The following is a 22944-nucleotide window of genomic DNA, read 5'->3' as shown; positions in this document are numbered from 1 at the left end:
ATGAGAAAGAATATTTTAGAGGAAAAGTATATTTAATGTCCCAACACACAAAGTATGAATTGCAATGTATGAATACCCTAGTATCTATTTTATGAGGGGTAGAGAAACAAAACAAAATAATAAAAAAAACATAGATCCAGTCTTGTTAATGCCTTTTTTTAGTGAACAGGTTATGAAAGTCCCATCACTTTAACAGAACTGTAATTAGTAGGTTAAGGATTGAATGAACACTATTTAACTTTAAAACCAGATTTAATCATATTTGAAATACAAATCTTGTTTTAAATTCAAATAATGTTACACCAAACTTCAAACACAGTTTAAAATTACTACTGATTAAATTAAACCTGTCTGTAATCCTCATATTTTGCAAACTTTGTAGTAAGTTTAATGTTGTGCTTAAACTTTACACTCCATTTTAAACCATGATTGAGAACACAAAACTGATGGTTGGAAACTTAAACTTTAGCCGTTGTTAAAGTTTAATGTTATGTTTATGTCAATGTTTAGCTGCTAAACCCTAACCTTTTCGAAAAATTTAACCCTTCATTTTAGGTGGCAGATTTTTTTTCACGTCACTGTTTCAAAAGCCTGTCGCTCAAATAAAGTTTAGAAAATAAAGGGGAATTGTGAAAGTTGCTTTCTGCAGTTTTGTTAATTTGGCAAATAGGGTAGAAGAGCTTTTTTGAAATGATGAAACGAAACCAAATAAGGTTAGGTTCTGCACAATATTGAAAGCATTCTTCTATATGTCTTTTAGTAAAACCAAAACATGCTATATATGTCAATCAGTCTTAGCCCCAATAGCCTACTATGCCTAAGTTGGCAACAGTAAGAGCCTTCATGCATGAATGTTTGATTTCCCTGCAGTACATCCACCAGAGAATGACACGTTTCATGACTACTCTGCTGTACTATGGTGTTTAAGTTTGACTTAAATGTACTGAATATATTAATGTATTGTGTTTCATTGCAATGCTGAAATTATAGAAATACAATAAAGAAATTCAATTTTTGTTTTAATTCTTGTTTTGAGGATTAGAAAATACAACAACAAAACAGAATGCTTTTTGCTGGCCTTGAGGAGCAGAACACAATAATTTTTCTAACTCCCTGCAGGCCCAACAAACACAAGTGATTTTCTTTTATGGGTTTAATTAAGCTTCACAGTCTTCATCACACCTGTAAAAGTAAACCACTTGTGTTTGTCGTCCCTGCGGGGGAATTACAGTAAAAACTCATTGGCTCCTGCCATATTTAAAAGAATGAAAGTGGCTTGCAAGCGTCTGACACCTGGTACATTCTGGAACATACATATATATATATATATATATATATATATATATATATATATATATATACACACACACACACACACACACACACACAATTAACCCTCTGGCTTACATTTTTTTCATGTTGCGTTGTGAAATACTGAGTTTTTCGTCCCCTAATCAAGGTATTTTCACCCTTTTGCGACAAAAACAACTGTCATGACCCTAGGGGTTTGGCTGTATTTGTGTTGTATTGCCTCCATCTCCTGGCGTTATTCGGTAATTGCACTTATTAACTATTGCCGTCTCACTGTTTCCATGCATGAGTTTGTCTCGGCGTTTCATTTCCAATAATAAATCCTTTTGTATGTTTTGACATGGACGCCAATGCTGAAAGTCGCGTTGGTCCAATTTCCGTTTGGGTCTTCTTCAGCCATTGTGGTTTAAAAAAAAAAAAAAAAAGCGTTCGCGGGTCTGGCTTCGATTTATGCTAACGCTACCGTTAGCTGGTTGAGCAACATGTTTTTGTTTTTTTTATTAATAAGTTTATTTTACTATTAACATGTTGAAGTTTTGTGTTGTTTTGGTCACAAACCATTCGCTTTCTGTTTTGGACAAATGTTTCATCTTAACGCATTTAATTCACAATCATATGAGAGAGAGAAAAGTAGAACGAGGGAACTGGTGGGGACTGACCCACTGACTGAGGTGGCAGAAACATTCGTATGAAATGTTGCACTCACATTAGTGCATCAAACAAGTTTACAGAATGTGACAATCCTACATTAAATTAGGACAGGGTGGTCGAATTTCCTCCATTGCTTGTTATTGTGCATAGTGCCGCCATGCATGACTTTCCAAAACAGGCTGCATGGTGACATCATTGCACAGACAATGCACAGACATAGTCCAGAAGCAGACAGGAAGTGTTCAGATTTTTTTTTTCTATTTCAATATCGTTACAGTGACGTTTTAAATGGTAGTAAGTGCAAATCCCTATTATTACGCGAAACAATTTTTTAGCGTACCATGTACACACACCGCAGGTCGCCTGAACCTTCGGCAAGCCCGGTAGGCGCTATTCCTCACGCACTTCAATTATGTTATCACCTTCCGACCAGGTTCGAAAAATTGCAAATCGGACGCTCTGTATTGCGTACATGAGAACACCGCCTGCCAAAACCCACCTGAGACCATCATCCCGGGAGATCGGGTCATCGGAGCTCTTTAGTGGTAGCTGGAGGAACGTCGACTGCCCAGAGGATAACCTGTTTGTGGTGCCAGAACTAGAATGCAGTACTGCAGTACTAGAATGGGGGCACAGCGCCAAGCTGGCGTGCCATCAGGGTACCAGCTGGACTATATACCTAGTCACTCGGCGGTTCAGGTGGCCAGGCTGGTGGAAGGACGTTGGAAATTATGTGGTAGCTTGCATCACATGTGCCCGAGGTCTAGACTTTGTAACGGGTCTGCCGGTCTCCCAGGGCAAGTCCACGATCATGACGGTGGTGGATCACTTTTCCAAGAAGGTCCACTTCGTCGCTCTCAGGGGCCTTCCCATCGCCCTGGTGACAGCACAGCTTTTAATTCAACACGTGCTCTGTCTGCGTGACATACCCTCAGACATTGTCTTTCACAGACGGCCCCAGTATATGTATATGGCGGCTCGGTGGCGCAGTAAATAGCATGTCCGCCTCACAGTTCAAATCCACCTGGCTCCGGCCTTCCTGTGTGGAGGAGGCAGGTGTATTGGGTATACAAAATTGTCCTTAGATGTGATTGGGCGCGTGATTGGTCGTTCGTCTCTGTGTGTCCTGGGATTGGAAATGGATATTTATATATAGAAAGATACACACTAGGGCAGTCCCCATCAAATATTTTTCTTATCGATTATAATATGAATTATTTCAAAGATTAATCAAATAATCACATACATTTTAGTTTGCGTTGGTGTATTTTAAAACATTGTTTTTCTCATTTAGAGATTATATACAAATTTTTGTCATTTATTTAGTTTTGTTTTGTTTTGTTTATGATCACAAAAACATTTTCACAAAATAACAGAAGAGGAATGGATGTTGCTCTCACCAACCTTTTTGAAAATGCTTCAGGCACTGGTATGGCTTTCCCAAAATCAAATCAAATCAAATCAAATGTCATGTTTTGATGAAAAAACATTTTTTTTTCAGAGTAATTACTCCTGAGAAGCAAGAATAAAATTTTAGGATTTTGACCATGTGAAATTAAACAATGGCTCAGAACGATTACTTGATTATTAAAATACGTGTCCATTGTCATAGTTTTACCATCAGTCGTAGATTGATCAATTCAATTTGACACTTTAACAAGCACACATGAACACACACTTAATTAATTTGTGTGAGTTGTTGATTTTAAGCCGTATATTCAGTCACTCACACACCACCCACTATTTACTCACAATAAATACATAAATGTATGAAAGAATAAAATATTTTTAGATGGCCATTAAGATTGTTATGCTGTGTTTATCCATTAGTTACAAAACTCAAGTGAGAGTAAAGTGTTTCCTTATCCTTGAATCCCATTTGAAATGTTAATTACTGTTGTCATTTCCTATGGCAACAGACATGAATCAAAGATGCAAGAATTATTTTGTAGAGGGTCAATAAGCGGTTGTTGTTTACACAGCTGTATTTCTTTAAGCTTCACATTTATCCACCCACATCATTAAAGTTTTTTTTTTTTTTCATTGGTCCTTCATGGGAAGGGCATTTTTCACTAGGGCGTTGATGTCATTGAGCAATGTGGTGTCCAAATGAAAGTAAAAATGTAAGTTAGTTTTGAAGGCCATTTGTTAATTGATAACCTAACAATAGTGCTTTAACCCTTTCACTACCAATTTTTTTTTTAACTTTAACAGAACATGACACATTTTGAATCGAAAATTGCATGGTTTAAGAATTGCAGTACTGAAATACACTTTTTTTGACGAGCACTTGTAGTTTATCTTGAGCCTCAACAACCCACTTCTTCATCTGCACGTAACAAGAACAGCCACTAGATGCCACTAATGATGCATTCAATCACATTTAGAGACGCTTTCAATCAGTCTGTATTAGAGTACCGCATAAAATTCCAGTCTGGGGTTAGGTTTTGAATGGAGAAGATGGCTTTATGATACCTTATTTAAGATGCGGCTTTCATAGTGTTTCAGACATCCAGGCTGGTTCCCAGCTTCTTTCTGTTTGATCACCACGTTATTGCTCCACCATCTCATCCGAGCCCTTATCTATGGACTCTTTTACTAGAGAAAATGACACAGACTTGTTATTGCTCATGCTATTTACGATTCTTGAAACCCAGAAACCACAAAAGCCAATACACAGCTCAATACACAAGGTAGCCTAGAGAGTCTGTGCCTTGATGAGCTTGGGCCTTTTGTATGGTACATGGGGAGTTTACCTTGAAACGTTTCTGAAGTCATTGTAACTTATGGTGGTTCATTGTGTACTGGACCTTCATTGTAAGTAGCAGCAGTTCGCAACTACCCGAAATGGTGGATCCGACCCAGCACTCAAAAGAGAAACATGAGTGTCTGCCCTATGAATAACAATACAACTACTTCCCAGTTGTAGCCGATGTGTTTGCACCTTGTCCTCCTGCTGTTGTTTTTGTCAACCCCGTGAATGGCCTTTACAGCCATTAATACACAAAACCCCGCAATAGCTGGTTTACTAGGTGCCACTTGCAATGACAAAACTCATTTAACCAGGCCACATTAGTACTTAGTATGCAATACATCCACACGTGTGTCAAGAAAAACAAAATAGTCATCATTTTTTTAATTTGAATATAACGGCTTAAAATCAACAACTCACACAAACTAATTAAGTAGGTATCTAAGCAAGTATGTCCTGCAGACAGTGTATGAAAATTGTGAAGTTAACTTTGATTTCACCCACCATGGAATGACAAATATGAACGATTCCTGGACATCTTAAAACTCACAGTTGAGATTATAGTAATCTATGTATAGCAACCTACTTCAGCAGGAGAAGGTGAGAGTTTTTTTTTTTTTTTTTAATCTGTGGCACTTCACAGAATAGAAAATCTACAGATTACAAAATTACAAAGGAGAATAATTTACACGTGTATTCAATAAATTTGGGGGGTGCAGTCATGGGAGCAATGGGTACATTTCCGGATAGTATGGTATTAAGCATTCAAGGAAGAATTAACACTTTTACTATTGGCATCATTCGTTTGGTTGCTTCAGAAAAATAAAATATCCCTATGTAGGGATGAAGCAATGACTTGTATACTACAAAAACCAAGGCCAGACATGAGCAACGCACAAGCCATAGACCTACAATATGTCACTATTACAGTGTAAATGTAGATTTAAAAAATGCATACATCTATCACAGGTTTAACAAATCAGTCAGGATTAATGAAAATTGACAAGCACAGATGTATGATACATCAAGTTCAAATGTTTAAACAAGGAACCTGTTAATAAGTGTAGATGCAGCCTGTTGTGATTCCTTAAATTGGAAGTTTTTATGCGAAATACTGGAAAAAATTGGTAGATTTGTGCAGTCTATTAGAATTCTAAGCCATCAGCCCAAAGATAGAAGTAATATGATTGGTAACTGACACAATATTCCTTCAAAGATCGGTGAAATAGAGTTTCCTTCTCCCACTTTCAATGTCCTCTTCATCAAGCCTCAAGTAACTCGACAGATTGAGAAATATGAGAAATGAGAAATAATGAAAATATTCAAGAGATAAGGCAACTTTTCAGGATATAAGATTAATGTATCAAAAAGCAGGTGCTGAGATTATACTACTCTCTACTGAGGTCTGTACAAGAATTATTCAATTTCAACTGGAAACAACAAACGATTAAAAAGGCGAACTATGATGTCAATCAGGGCATTCAAAAGAACATAAGGAGGGAGTCTATTCTAATGGATTTAAGTTTGTGAATTAAGGGAATGAAAATGAACGTATTGCCTGGGATTGTGTCCTTTTCTCAATCCCTAACCAGTCAAGGTCCGACAAACACAGTACTGTATGTGAATTTGGTTACAACCTTATCAAGATTCAATAAAGGAGACAAACAATGAGCAAGATACATGACTTTACAATCACTAAAAGGATAAGCAAAAATTGGCTCTCCGAAATGTAAATGTATGATACCAGGCTGTACAATTCAGATATACAATTTACAGATGAAAGACAAGTACACAGCCAAAAGTAAAGGTTTGGAAAGAGAGTTAATAGTTATCTGATTCAATGTTTTGTTGAAAAGAAAGTCATACATGAGAAGTTGAGGGAAAAGCACAAGCCCGTTACCTCATTCATGAGGATAAAAATAAATGAAAATGGACGGCATTTGGTAAAAAAAATCGAAACAAACAAAAAGGGCAGGGTGGGGATTTAAATAGTGGATATAAAAGGTAATAACTGCATTGCACACATTTTGTTCAAGATCGAGGAAATGAAAAGATTTTGTTTTTTTTTTGTAAAAAGTAGAAGATCGCGATGGAGTTCACTACAGAAATATGGGGGGGGTATTTTATCCTGAATTATTGTAACTCTTAGGTGGGCTCTCCTATCTCTGGGGCTAAAAAGCTCCTCGTTGGAAGGGTCCCTGAGGTGCATGATTTCCACAAGGAGTTCCTAAAGGCTCTGGATTTTTTGGAGTTGTCCTGGTTGACATGCCTCTACAACATTGCATGGACATTGGGGACTATGCCTCTTGATTGGCTGACTGGGATGGTGGTCCCCCAAAATATAAATGATTCTAAAAATGAATTCTGCAAAGTAGGGTTTGCCCCCTGATGGACATTGTATGTACATAAATAAAGTGTATGAAATGTATTTAATAAAACTATGCCTACCTTTACCTATCTTCATATGTTGTGATCTCCTAACCATATTAAGCATATTAACCATATTAAATTATTTAACCAGAAAACAACATTCAGTGTTTAGTCTCTGAAGCCCCGAGCCCCACAACCTGCCTCCATAATGAAACATAACACCCTGTTTGCCGCAATGGAAGGTTCTCTGAAAAAGCCCAGGCTTAGCCTGTTTGTCTTTCCTGTTCATGGAACCTAACCCGTGACTGTAGTAGTTGGGAGACACAGGGACATTCTCTCTCTCTCTGAAGAGAGCTGAAGTTGCCCTTGGTGTAGCGGCCATCGCATGTTGACCAAACTAGAGCCAGGGGATGACAGGGAGGCAGAATTCACAATGCAGCAGAAAATAAACTCTTCCAGAGTTGGGATCATAAGGCGAAATCATCTTCTGGCAGGAAATAGAAACCTATGGTAATTGGTAAATGGGTATGAAACCCCAGGAAAAAGCATAAAAATTTACATACATATTGAAAATCATTAACAAAATAGTATAGTAAGTGCTACTTATATATGATATTAATGTATACAATTAAACATCATAAATAAATATATATAAAGGAAAAATGAAATTGTATTTACCTTTTGAGTAATGTGACTTGAGCTAGTTACAGCCATATTCCCTGGCGAGGGTAGCCTAGCCTTCTTCGTATTTCTTGATCATCTCCAGCTTTGTTTCCGCTTTTCCCTTTAACATCACTTGCAATCTTGGGACCCATGGCTAACCGATTCAAGTTTGAATTAATCACTAAAATGCACTATAAATATGATATTGTAAGCACTCACACGAAATCAAGATTTATTAGCATATTAGCGTCTTAATGACACCATGATACCGATGAATAGAAGACCAGAATCTTAGGGATGCCATGACGCCGACCAATAGCAGACCAGCATTTTAATGACCTATGCAGTGATGCATGTAGGGACGTAGGAGCGTGGCGCGACTCACAGCGTCATATGCATGCGCACTGACCACCAAGTTTGAATTTTATAATTGTTGATGCCATAAAGTGGGAAAAATGCCATGTCATTGCGTAAAAAAACGTAAACCAGGAAAGCCAAAACCCAGGGGTCAACTAGATTCCTTTTTTAAATTTAATTTTATTTTTTCACAACACATGCACTTATTATCTTGATACGCCAACATGGACGCTATGCACCCTCACCCCTCCCTCCATGCATGTCCACACACACACACAGATGCACGCACACACACGCGCACACACACACACACACACACACACACACACACACACACACACACACAACTCATCCCTAAAAATTGTGAAGAGGATAAAGTTGTTGCCTGAACTGGCCATACAGTGATTTTAAGCGAAATTGCCTTCATTTACAGCTGGAAAAGATACCATTTTAGAAGGCTCCTAGACTGGTTCAGACTCTCAGAGCCTGGGAGTGTGCTTACAGGTAGGCGCTAATGTAAAACAGTGGGAAAAATACCATGTCATTGCGTAAAAAAACGTAAACCAGGGAAGCCAAAACCCAGGGGTCAACTAGATTCCTTTTTTAAGTTTAATTTTATTTTTTCACAACACATGCACTTATTATCTTGATACGCCAACACGGACGCTATGCACCCTCACCCCTCCCTCCATGCATGTCCACACACACACACAGACGCGCGCACACACACGCGCACACACACACACACAACTCATCCCTAAAAATTGTAAAGAGGATAAAGTTGTTGCCTGAACTGGCCATACAGTGATTTTAAGCGAAAGTGCCTTCATTTACAGCTGGAAAGGATACCATTTTAGAAGGCTCCTAGACTGGTTCAGACTCTCAGAGCCTGGGAGTGTGCTTACAGGTAGGCGCTAATGTAAAACAGTGGGAAAAATACCATGTCATTGCGTAAAAAAACGTAAACCAGGGAAGCCAAAACCCAGGGGTCAACTAGATTCCTTTTTTAAGTTTAATTTTATTTTTTCACAACACATGCACTTATTATCTTGATACGCCAACACGGACGCTATGCACCCTCACCCCTCCCTCCATGCATGTCCACACACACACACACACAGACGCGCGCACGCACACACACACGCGCACACACACACACACACAACTCATCCCTAAAAATTGTGAAGAGGATAAAGTTGTTGCCTGAACTGGCCATCCAGTGATTTTAAGCGAAAGTGCCTTCATTTACAGCTGGAAAAGATACCATTTTAGAAGGCTCCTAGACTGGTTCAGACTCTCAGAGCCTGGGAGTGTGCTTACAGGTAGGCGCTAATGTAAAACAGTGGTGGTAAATGTTGTAAACGCTGCATCTATGGTATTATCAATATATAACAGTCAACATCTATTAAACAAACAAACAAAAAAAAACATGAAAGCACTGAAGCTGCAAAAAGTAAAGCACAACATAGCAGCGGAATACTGTATATATAGGCAGCACCAAGGTGAAGAACAATCAATCCGAGATCCATACTGACAAATTGGTGATAGGCAGCCAACCTGATTAAGAAGTGGTAGATAAACAAAAGAAGTCTGTTTTTGTGATAGACGTATACAACTGGGTAACACAAGCGTCCAGTTGTCAATCCAAATAAGGATAGTAGTTCTGCAGGGCTGAGTTCCGTCATTCTTTTGGGATGTCTTGTTTGTACATTGCTACAAAAAACAAAGGGATTTAGCAACATGTTCCGAAATAAACGATGGTTCTTCTGATTAATCAGCACTGCATGCTTCAAACCATTCATACACATTTTTGTGAGAGAGAGAGAGAGAGAGAGGGGGGGGGAGAGAGAGAGAGAGAGAGAGAGAGAGAGAGAGAGAGAGACAGAAATGCCATTAGTAATAGACGGATTGGTCTGTTGTGAATCTCATCCTGCAGGTGATTGATCAGTTAACAACTATTTCCCTTACAGACCCTTGATTGAGTGCTGTGTCTTTTTCCTGAAAGATCCAGTGTCTGCGATTGCTTTTGTGTTAGTGTGTCTGCTTGTGAGTGCCTGTGTGCATGTGTGAGAGGGTGACTGAGATTGTGGTAAGAGGCAAAGCAAAAGCTGCCCCAGCTTGGGGTCTTTCAGCTCTCTTTTGTGAGATTGTCTTTACATATTCATTCCTCTACTGCAAAACAAAGGCAATGCATTTCACCCTCTGTGGCACGGATTTCGGTGCTGAAAGGGCTGGAACAGGTATCTTTTTTGACAGATCTTCTGTTGTCCCTTTTCTGCAGGTAAAGGCCCTGGGTTTCATTCTTGACGGCTCACTTTCTTCCAGTGCTCATATCACAAACATAACCTTCAAATTGGCATCTTCAATCCCTTAATCGCCTCTCTCATCCCTCACATCACTGCCATTCTGGTCACATTCTTATTACCTAACGTCTTGATTACTGTAACTCACTTCTTTTTGATGTGCCTCACAAAATCCCCCATAAACTTCAACTGGTACAGAACTCAGCATCACAAACATAACCTTCAAATTGGCATCTTCAATCCCTTAATCGCCTCTCTCATCCCTCACACCACTGCCATTCTGGTCACATTCTTATTACCTAACGTCTTGATTACTGTAACTCACTTCTTTTTGATGTGCCTCACAAAACCCCCCATAAACTTCAACTGGTACAGAACTCAGCAGACCATATTATCCAGAAGACCTTACTTTCACTACATTTAGCAGCTCCACCATCCAAAATTTAGATCAATCTTCAAAATCCTGCTCCTGTAAAAGCCATCCACAACTTCATATCTCTAATCGGGTCAATATTACTACTTCTTTTGAGTCTCTTTAGGTCCCCCTGCTACTCCCTTAACCTAATTGTTCCTTCTACCCGTCTCACCACAAAGGGAAGCATAGCTTTCAGTCACTCTGCTCCTAAACTCTGGAACTCTCATCCACCTGTCATCCGCAACATTAATTTACAATAAATCCAGACTCAAAATTTATTCCAAATTGTTTGCAACCTTTGACCATGTCTTTAGTTTTTATTGCATTTGTGTTTTTATCCTTCTATAAAGTATTCACTGGTGTCTGGAAAGGTGCTGCTAAATCAAATGTATTATTCTTATTCTTGTTCTTGCTCTTGTGGTCTTTTTCTTGTTCTTATTATTCTGATTCTTATTAGTAGTAGTAGCAGTAGTAGTAGTAGTATGAAGTTAAAACACAATTAGGTAAGATAATGATACTACCATAATGAAAAAAATAGAATTCCTCTATTTTATTTCGATATTTTAAAAAAGCTGGGCGGCTATAGTAGCATGAAGAAGGAGATAGCATACTGAGATAGCATACATCAGACTAGAAAATAATTAAAAAAAAAAAACATTGTGGAATAACAGCGGGGTTAATCAGGTTTTGGTGGCTCACCACACTTGAAAAAAAAGTAAAAGAAAAATGGTGCCCTCACCTTCACATGACATTGCACTTACTGTCGATCACGTGTCCATCATTCAAACAGCATGCAATTTTAATTTTCGGGGGGGGAGGCACCTACCATGAGCATATAAATTATTAAATTATTAACTAAATCACCCTCACGTGGTTCTTACATACTGCTTTACACTATACAGTAAATATCTATGTGATAGTCACAATATGCTGTAAAACGGTATTCTTCGAAGGACATATATTGAAAATTAACCACACATGATATCATCAAGAGTGTCGATATACTGAATTACAGTCTTTCAAACCTTGCAAATAGGTCTTTTTCAGTCATGTCAACCACATTGTGGAAGGTTTTCTTAAAAACATCCGTCTGTCTCTCTATCCATCCATCCATCCATCCATCCATCCAATATTAGCGGCAGCTAATATTAAGATCGCGATTAAAATTAAATCCCTACACTCCAGCATATCCTGGGTTGTCCCTACCAGTTTGATATGCCAGGAACTACTCACCAAGGAGGCGTCCAGGAGGCATCCTAACCAGATGTCCAGGCCATCTCACCTGGATCCTCTCAACGTGGAGGAGCAACGCCTCAACACTGAGTCCCTCCCTGATGACCAAGCTTTTCACCCAATCTCTAAGGCAGAGTCCGAACACCCTGATGCGTCTATCACAAAACTCAAACTTTGGCTGCTTGAATCCAGGATCTTGTTCTTCCAGTCACGACCCACAGCTCGTGACCTTAAGTGAGTGTAGGACCATAGCGTTGTCTTTCGGCTCTGCTCCTTCTTTGGCACGACAGACTGACACAGAGTCTGATAAAGATGCCAATGCTGCATCGATCAGCTTGTCCATCCCCCATTCACTCGTGAACAAGACCCCAAGATACTTGAACTCCTCCACTTGGGACAGGACCTCATCCACAACCTGGAATGAGCATTCCACCCTTTACCAAATGAGGACCTTGGTCACAGATTTGGAGATGCTGATTTTTATCCCAGTTTCTTCACAATCGATTGTGAACCACTTCAGTGAGAGTTGGAGATCATGGCCTGAATACACCCACAGCACCACATCATCCGGGAAGAGCTGAGATGCAATGTTGAGACCCCAAACCAGACCCTCTCAACACATCAGCGGTGCCTAGAAATTCTCTCCATAGAGGTAATGAACAGAATCTGTGACAAAGGGCAGCTGTTGTATGAACTTATTATAAACTTAGATAATAAATAAATAATAAATTCATCACAGCACTCTGAGAGAACTTAGAAGTATAATGTGGCCCACTGACTGAAAAAAAATTAGATTACACTTTAATGGCTAGTATTTTAAAAAATCCAATCTGTACGCATAATACAATATTAGCCAAAGTGGAATGAATAGTGTGACCTCAATGCAAATTTAAGATAGATTTCAGATTTCAACATTTGCTCCATTTCGCTGAAATGACTTTATGACCTATTCTATGGCCAAGAAAGAGCAATTAGATTGCCATTTTGGTTGCAGACACAGATTCAGTCAAAGAGCAATGTGACAGCTGTTCAGATTACAAGCCTGGGTTACTGTAGTTAGGAGATTTGACTGGCAGTCCAGGGGGCGATTGATAAGAACCCCCCTGCTATTTCAGTGACAGCTCCTGTCAGACAGCCACCTCATGTGACATCAGATGAATCAACTGGTACAGCCTGCTCCCACCCCAACATATAAACGCACCCCCCACCACCCCCACTACCACACATACACACACGCACACACACACACACGCACACACCCACGCACGCACACATACACAGGTACACACCAAGTGAAAAAAAAAACGCATTGGCTTCAGGAATAGGGAAATAAATACAGTTCATCATGCTGTAGAGATGATACTAGATCATTTTAGAACAATTATGTTATCAATTACATCCTCATGGTGTTAGATAGTCCACAAAAACCTCTATTAATCTCCCATTCAACACAATTCAAGAAAGATTATCCAATATTTTAATATATGGTAATAATTTCTGCTTGGTAGTCAATTGTATCAGACAAAGGTGGTGATTTGTATTGCTCACAATAGTAAATAAAGGGTGAACTCTGCCGTTTTACCTATGAGTAAAACGTCCATATTTCTGAAGTGTTTTTAGCAGTCTGCATATATTTTTTTGTCTTTCTCACTCAGGAACCTGCTCAAACAACTGTTAATATGATCAATTATACTTAATATTGCATACCTTATCAGGTTCATTTTGGATATTTTATGGTCACTAGGGTTGTTGGCTTCCTGGTGCCCAACCCAACAATCTCTGGATAGTAGGGGGATATTGGTTGCCAACCAATTGCTGGACACATAGATGACCAACCATTCACACTCACAATCACACCTACGGGCAGTTTGGAGTGCTCATTACACCAACCATGCATGTTTTTGGAACGTGGGAGGAGACTGGAGTGCTCAGAGAAGACCCACGCAAGCATGAGAGGACATGCAAATTCCATAAGGAAGATGGGGGCAAACCAGATTATAACCATGCCACTCTCATTTTAGTCAGTATAATATATTTACATTATTGATTAATAGTTTCATTTGTGTGGTTTTTGTCTGTTTTGAAGTGTATGGGACACTAAAAGCTAAAAGTTTTCTTCAAGAGAGAGTACAAGTATAAATGATGTGATTCTAACAAAGTGAAATCGCAGTAAAAAGGCCTTAAAATGCAAAGTAGGAAGTTGGAAACACAAAAGTCTGCAAATAATTGTAAACTCACTGCCAGTGCTTCCAGATTTGAGCCTGTGCATGCGTGATACTCGCACCAAGGGGTTTTCTGAGCCACAGACTATGAAGAAGGTTTTGAGCAAGCAAAAGCCAGATACGCAACATATTGACAAACTCTAAATGGGACAAACAAGGAAATGAATCAGAAGAAAAGCTACCAGTGCACTATACAGCTAGCAAAACTAGTGCAATGCTTATACAGAATGTCTACTTAGATTCTCATTTACCCAGGTTGTGTTTATCGTAAAAAGTTGAAAACATGCTTCCTGCTACTGCATGTTTATTTTGGGGGATCTGTTGCTATAGCTGAAAATTAGCTCAAGTTCAAACAAACCCTGAAAAGAACACTGGCTAAACAATGAATGGTTGACTATTATATAGTGATTACAAGGGTAGCTATTAGCCATTATACTTTTGAATAGAACTGTCAGGAAATAGTACTGTGTTCCTTGGCTTTTTCATTTATTTTCAAAACACCATTCCAAACAGAAATCTAGGCTCTTTTTAAAGACAACTTACTGGCAAAAAAACACTGATTTTGAGTAGAAAAAAGCAATGAATAGTAAATAGAGTCCAATAAAAAAAAAACAATAAGAATAAATATAACAATATTTAGACAGTTTTATTTTATCAAAAGTGATTTTAAATTGAATAAAGGCTTCAAATCCATTGAAATCTGTAATTTGTGTCATCTTGCAGTGAATGATAGCTGTTGTCTTTGGATGACGCATTGGGTAGTTTTTTTTTGCCAAAATTGTAGAAGTTTTTCAAACGTGGTTCTTAGCCTTTTTTCAATGTTTTTTTTTTTTTTTTTTTTCCAGGCAGGTAACCAGTGTCCAATGCAAAGAATTTTGGGAGTGTGTGTGTGTTTGTCTGTGTGTGTGTTTGTGTGTGTGATTTTGTTTTGTAAATTATGACGAATAACACGCGCACACACACACACGCCTACACAAGCGCACAATAACACTGACAAAATTTCCAACTGTCAATTGAATACTGTTGCAATGAACCAAGTGTTTTTGCATTTAATGAGACAATTTTGTGAGACATTGTAGTAAAACATTTGTGCTTCACAGACAATCTTTTGTCATCTTTGGTGAGAGGCAACTGCTGTCATCAAGCTGTTTTATTTTATTTAATTTATTCCATTTAGAAACAGTAATGTTTAGAGAACCACTGTTCCTACAGTAGTATTACTAAATAATCGTGATGTTTCACAATACATCTAATACACAGATAGATAGTATTACTAAATAATTGTGATGTTTCACAATACATCTAATACACAGATAGATACATGAAGAGGTGTACAAGTGGGAGTGAATGTGCTGTCAGTCCATCTAGCTGAACAGTGAATGTCCCCATGACTTCTCAGGGTCATCAGCTACTGTCAGATATTTGTAACTAACTCTGTCGCCACCCATCGTGATCAACCCCTGTCAGGGTGGAGCAGAGATAAGAGCCTTGTCTTTCTCCACTAAAATGTCACATAACCCCGCTAACCTCCCAGACCATCTCAAATGCACTTGCTGAAGAGCATTCCTCTGGCTGGCTGTGTGCATTCTGGACTGGAGGGACTCCGAAATAATCTCAATGTGACGAATCCATCCATCCAGCCAGCCAGCCAGCCAGCCAGCCATCCATCCATCCATCCATCCATCCATCCATCCAGCCAGCCATCCATTTTCTATAGCCGCTAATCCCCATTGGGTTTGCTGGGTTGCAGGTGCCCAGCCCAGCTGCCTTTGGGCAGTAGGCAGTGGACATTAGGAGCAACTTGCTCAAGGACACTTTGACATGGTCAAGATGGTCGGGAGATGAAACCCACAGCTTCTCGGCTGGAAAAGCACCACTTTACCAACAAGACATGATGCCCCTGAACTAGTTTCCAGCCAAATGCATGGCACACAAGGATAAACAACCAGTCACGCACCCAATTCCACCTAAGGACAATTTTAGAGTGTCTAAAACATCTTCCATGAACGTTTGTGAAGTGTGGAAGGAAGCTAGAATGCCCTGAGAGAACCCTAGAAGACAGTAGCGAGCTGGAATTGAACTCAGGACTCTGAACTGTGAGGCAGACGTGCTAACCCCTCTTCCACCGTGCCGCTAATCTGATTCAAAGTATTTATGAACCCCATTATTGGACTTTTTATAAAATTATTTTGATATCTGAACAAACTAATTTGTATTTGAAAAACAAAACAAAAAAAAATATTGTGCACTTAATATTTAGTTGTGAAGTTTTGGCACTTGTGAAACACTTATATCTAAATCAATAACAATATGAAAAAGAAAAATCATTCATGAAATGTACAACCGTATCCATCCATTCATCCATTATACACGTCTTCATCCGAGGTCAGGTCGCGGGGGCAGCACCTACAACAGGGAAGCCCAGACTTCGGTCTCCCCAGCCACTTCGCTCATCCCCTTCGGGTGGATCCCTAGGCGTTCTCAGGCCAGTTAAGACACATAGTGTTTCCGGTCCTGGGGACAACCCAGGACACCCTCTCTGTGAGAGATAACCGGAACACCTCACCATGGACGCATTCAGGTGGCATCCTTACTAGATGGCCAAACCCCATCAACTGACTCCTCTTAAAGTGGAGGAGCAGCGGCTTGACACTGAGCCCCTCCTACCATTGACAAGGGTAGAGACATAAATCGACCGATAAATAGACAGCTGATGCTGCATTGAACGGCTTGGGAAGCCCCCATTCCATCCTACCCTCGCTTGTGAACAAGACCCCAAGAAACTTGAACTCCTCCACTTGGGCCACGACCTCATCCACAACCTGGAATGAGCACTCCACCCTTTACCAAATGAGGACCTTGGTCACAGATTTGGAGATGCTGATTTTTATCCCAGTTTCTTCACAATCGATTGTGAACCACTTCAGTGAGAGTTGGAGATCATGGCCTGAATACACCCACAGCACCACATCATCCGGGAAGAGCTGAGATGCAATTTTGAGACCCCAAACCAGACCCTCTCAACACATCAGCGGTGCCTAGAAATTCTCTCCATAGAGGTAATGAACAGAATCTGTGACAAAGGGCAGCTGTTGTATAAACTTATTATAAACTTAGATAATAAATAAATAATACATTCATCACAGCACTCTGAGAGAACTTAGAAGTATAGTGTGGCCTACTGACTGAAAAAAAATTAGATTACATTTTAATGGCTAGTATTTTAAAAAATCCAATCTGTACGCATAATACATTATTAGTCAAAGTGGATTGAATAGTGTGACCTCAATGCAAATTTAAGATAGATTTCAGATTTCAACATTTGCTCCATTTTGCTGAAATGACTTTATGACCTATTCTATGGGAAAGAACAAATGAACAAGACCCCAAGATACTTGAACTCCTCCACTTGGGCCACGACCTCATCCTTGACCTGGAATGGGGACTCCACCCTTTATCAACTGAGGACCATGGTCACAGATGTGGGAACCGCTTTACTAAGAGTGAGAGTTAGAAATCACTGCTCGAAGAAGCCAACAGCACAACATCATCTGCAAATAATAGAGATGCAATGCTGAGACTCCCAAACCCCCTCAATGCTTTGGCTCCACCTAGAGATACATAAATGTACTGAACGGAATCGGTGACAAAGGGGCACCCTTGGCAGAGTCCAACTCTCATGGAAATGAATTGAACTTACTACCTGCATTATGGACGAAACTCTGACAACAGTGGTACAGGGTCCAAACAACCTGCATCAGCACCCCCCCCCCCCCCCCCACACACACACACACACACACATAACTCACCTAGGGACATGGTCGAACACCTTCTCCAAGTCCACAAACACATGTAGACCGTCTGGGTCTTACCGGGGAGGCTAAGGAGTATAAGCCCTCTGTATTTGGAATACACCCCTCTTAAAAAGGAGAACCACCACCTCGGTCTGCCAATCCAGGGTCACTGTTTCCTGTGTCACTAGGACAGCCCCACAACATCCAGAGCCTTTAGAAACTCTGAGCAGATCTCATCCACCCCTAGGGTCTTGCCACCAAAGGGTATTTTGACCACATCAGTGACTTCTGGCACAAGAGATAAGAGTCCACCTCAGAGTTTCCAGACTCCGCTTATTCAAAGAAGACATACTGGTGGATTTGAGGTCTTTGAAGTATTTTGCCCACTGACTCACAGTGTCCTGAGTTTAGGTCAGCAGCAAACCATCTCCACTGTACACAGTGTTGAGTGCTGTCATGTCTGGGCTCTGTGTCTCCCCCTTGGGGTCGTTTCTGTGGTTGTAGGAAATCATGTTTCCTTCACTGGGGAGTGGAACCACCAGCTGCGCACCTGAATATTATTTGTCATTTACTGGCTATTTAAGTGCTGCCATAGCACAGTGATGATATTGCATTATTCTCTGCATTTGCTAATGTTACTCTCTCCTTAATCTCTCCTTGTTCTGAGCATTGTTTCTATATCCTTCTTCATAGTATAAGTATAATATTTAAGTTCTTCATAAATATTTTATTTCTACGCTTATTCTTAGTTAACGCATCTGCGTTTTTGATCCCCACATCTACTACTGATTTTTAGCTGTTCCTTTTTCTCTAGAGTCTAGTCATGATTTCTGTTTTTCTATGAGTTCAATCAATCAATCAATCAATCAATCAAATTTTATTTGTATAGCCCTAAATCACCGAAGTCGCAAAAGGGCTTCAAAAATGAAAAGAGGTCATGTCGAGACTTCTTTCAAAAACAGAAGTCATACAGAGACATCTTTTCGGTGTAAGGTACACAACAACATCCCCTGTCAAAGCTCCCAGAAGGAGAAGGAAAATCTCAAAAACCCCAATTAGGGGAAAATAAGAAACCTCCAGAAAGGGACCACAGGTGGGAGGAGTCCCCTTCCAGGCCCACAGGTTGGAGTGGATGCTGCATGCACCAAATACATACAAATAGATACACATTTCAGACAGGTACAGGTGAACAATATAGATTACAGAAAACATATTGTGTTATATAGTGCAATGATGACTTGACAGCAGGCAAAGCCATTGGGCAGGAACCTTAATACAGTCAAACCAAGTGGACCGCCCACGGTCGATCTCTTAACCCGCGATGGTCGATCAGCGCAGGGCCAAATGGGGGTGGTCAAGTCAACCTTCACCATCTAGCTAGCCCCCTCTCCGAGCCGGGAGAAGGGGGCAGAAAAAAAAAAAAGAAGAAAGCTGCAGACAGGCCCAATTGACTAAATGCTTTTGAGTATAAATGTGTTTTTGGTTGGGATTTAAAGATTTCTACTGAGGTGGCTGTGCAAACCTCCATAGGTAGGGCATTCCATAGTACTGGCGCACAAATGGAAAATGCCCTTGATCCTGTGGACTTCTTTTTAGCTCGTGGGGTCGACAGCAAACCGGCATTTTGTGACCAACGTTGTCGGGACGGAATATATAGTGATGGTAAGTCGACAAGATAGGAAGGAGCTAAACCGTGTAAAATTTTATAAAATCACATTCTTAAAATCACATCTCATGTGTATTGGAAGCCAATGCAGGTCAGCTAGAATCGGAGTAATATGATTAAACTTTTTCGTCCTTGTCAATAGTCTCTTTGCTGCATTCTGTACAGACTGCAGGCTTTTGACGCAGGACATGGGAAGCCCAGAAAGCAAAACGTTACAATAGTCTAGGCACGACGTAACAAATGCATGAATTAATGTTTCAGCATCGCTAGGAGAAAGTATAGGGCAAATTTTAGCTATATTGCAGAGGTGAAAAAAAACACTGTTCTTGTCATGTTATTAATAAATGTCCGAAAAGAGCTGAGTCAAATATCACGCCGAGGTTTTTTACAAAACTACTTTGGGAAATAGTAGTTATCCAGGTTCAAGGTGGTATTCTTAATCAAGTGCTGATGATGAGCAGGGCCAATACTTAACATCTCTGTTTTACTAGGGTTAAGAAGCAGAAAATTGGAAGACATCCATTGTTTAATCTCGGCAAGGCAGGCCTCCAGTTTACTGCACTTGCACGGATCTGTTATTTCTAAATACATGTACAGTTGGGTATCATCAGCATAGCAATGAAAACTAATAGCATGTTTACGTATAATATCGCTAAGAGGAATCATCTAGACGTTGAACAGTGAGGGACCAAGTACTGACCCCTGCAGGACACCACATGAGATAGAGAAAGATTCAGAGATCTCATTGCCAGGAGAGACACTTTGCGTCCTTCCCAGGATGTAAGATCTGAACCAAGAAAGTGCTGATCCCGAGATACCAACACATGATTTAAGACGTTCTATAAGATTGTGATGATCAATAGTGTCAAATGTGGCAATAAGATCAAGCAATAATAATATTGATGAGATGTTGGAATCCATGGCTAAGAGAAGATCATTCGTCACTTTTACAAGGGCTGTCTCAGTTGAGTGGTCGGCCCTAAATCTTGACTGAAGGAGTTCAAATCTATTTTTATCAATCATGAAATCGCTAAGCTGTTGTGCTTAAACTTTCTCAAGAATTTTTGCAATAAACTGAATATATGACACTGATCGATAATTAGAGAGATCTAGGTGAAGTTTCTTAAGTAATGGTTGAATGACAGCTGTGTTAAAAGCTTCAGGTACAATGCCAGAGGAGAGCGACAGATGGATAATATTCAAGACAGATCATCGTAAAATCAGAAATAAGTCTTGAACAAGTTTGCCTGGAAGCGGGTCGAGCATGCAGGATGTTGACTTTGCTGCATGAACCAGGTGTGTAAGACACTCCAGGGATACTAAATCAAACTGGGACAGGGTTACCAGACTTTCATTAATCTGATTGTCCAAACTAGCATCAGCAATCACAGAACCAGAGAGGGTTAGTGCCGCTGCCTTTTTTATTTTGTCCCTTATTAACTGAATCTGCTGAACACAGAATTGCATGAAATCGTGTGCTGAATGGAGGGAACTATGATTAATCTGCTGCTGTTGCGTTAGCTTTGCTACCGTATCAAATAAATATTTGGGGTTGTATTTATTAGAACCAATCATTTTGGAAAAGTAATTTGTTTCAGCTAAGCTAAGAGCCTCTTTATATTTCACTAAGCTATCGTAACAGACCTCGAGTTTGGTTGTTTACCATTTACAGTCATGTTTTCTACTTTACAATTTAAGCGTGCACGTTTCACCCGTAAACCACGGAGTGTGCTGCTTCGGACAAGTTTTAAGTCCTAACGGTGCTATAGAGTTTAGGGAATTTAAAAAGAACCATATTAAAATCATTTGTGAGTTTATCGACTGAACTAATGAAAGACGGAAAGGCAGCTGTTGCGGAAGGCAGTAGTTCAAAAAGTGCAGCTGTGGTTGATGAGTTAATATTTCGGCTCTTAAAGCCTTGGTTGTGGTCAATAAGATAACACTGAGCTAGGACTTTGAATGTTATAAGATAATGATCAGACAAAGCGTTAGTATACGGCAAAATTGGGACACTCGAGGCAGTTAGGCCACGGGTTAACATTAAATCTAAAATATTGCTCTAATGCGAGAAGTCATGGAAGGCTCAAACAGTATTTTTTTGTTTCTAGAAAGAGTGATGGCGCCTTCCCAGTTAGGGTGAAGGCCATACATCTTTAGCAGGTCGGGCCGTCCCCAGAAAGACGGCCATTTATCTAGAAACTGGAAACCCTGCTCTCTACAGAAACTAGCCATCCACCGGTTAAGCGAGAATAATCTGCTAAACCTCTCATCATTGCCTCTCGTAGTCAGAGGGCCAGAGACAATAACTTGATGCCAACTCATCTTTCTAGCGAAATTACAAGTCCTAGCTATGTTCTTCTTTGTAATCTCAGACTGCCACATTCTAGTATCGTTGGAGCCAAGATGTATCACTATGTCCGAGTAACTAGTGTTCTTTGCACTTAGCCGGTGTCCAGGCCTCTTGCGTTTCAGCTCCCTAAGATTAGATTCAATGTCGAGTGCTCTGGCCCCAGGATTACACATGATTGTGGCTTACGTTTTAAGATTACTGCTATGGGTGATGGAGTTCCCTATAACTAATGTGGGGGAGCCAGTAGACTGAGATGGAGTGTGCCTAGCAAAGGGGCTAAAACGATAATGCGTCTGAACTGGCTCACCACGGCTAGTGGGCTTGTTAGGGCTAATGCTAGCCAGACTAGCAGGTAGGCTAGCGGCATAGCGGGAGAGCTACGGCCCGCACTGTCACTATCATATCTGTCCGTCTGATCTACGATTAGCAAACTCTGCTCTCGCTCACGGACATGGCCCTCTTGGAGAGAAAGCCTCTCCATGAGAATAATGCAGGTGTTGCAAGTGACTGATCCGGTGGAGGTACATGAAGCCATGCTTACCTTCGTACACCCGGGCGAATACTTGCGCTAGCAGAGCTGCACGAAAACGAGGACGAACGAAGCTAGGAGTTGTTCAGAGAATCGGCAAATCACTAGCTGACGAAGAATGAAAACAGTCCTCAAAAATAAAGAGAAACACCGGACACAGGCCCGACGGGTGGTGGTAAAATAGAAAAATAGAAAAAGAAAAAATATCATTCATCTCTCCAGCTAAGGCTAAAACAGTGACAGCAGCAAACGCCAGGAGTCCAAGTTAGAATTACTATTCAGGTGTTTTCTCATGTTGATATCCTAGTCGATTCTTTGTTGATACTTT

At 40.2% G+C, this 22944-nt stretch overlaps 1 pseudogene; it reads right to left on the bottom strand.

The window, feature by feature from the left end:
- Window positions 1–21783: 21783 nt before the first annotated feature.
- Window positions 21784–22622, bottom strand: LOC148420534 (uncharacterized; annotated as a pseudogene).
- Between the last annotated feature and the right edge of the window lie 322 nt (window positions 22623–22944).

This window comes from Hippichthys cyanospilos, chromosome 8 (assembly GCF_059441005.1).
Source record: "Hippichthys cyanospilos isolate Australia breed blue-spotted pipefish chromosome 8, RoL_Hcya_1.0, whole genome shotgun sequence".
Classification (NCBI taxonomy): Eukaryota; Metazoa; Chordata; class Actinopteri; order Syngnathiformes; family Syngnathidae; genus Hippichthys; species Hippichthys cyanospilos.
The sequence above is the reverse complement of the archived record's forward strand: the minus strand, read 5'-3'. Positions and strand labels throughout refer to the sequence as shown.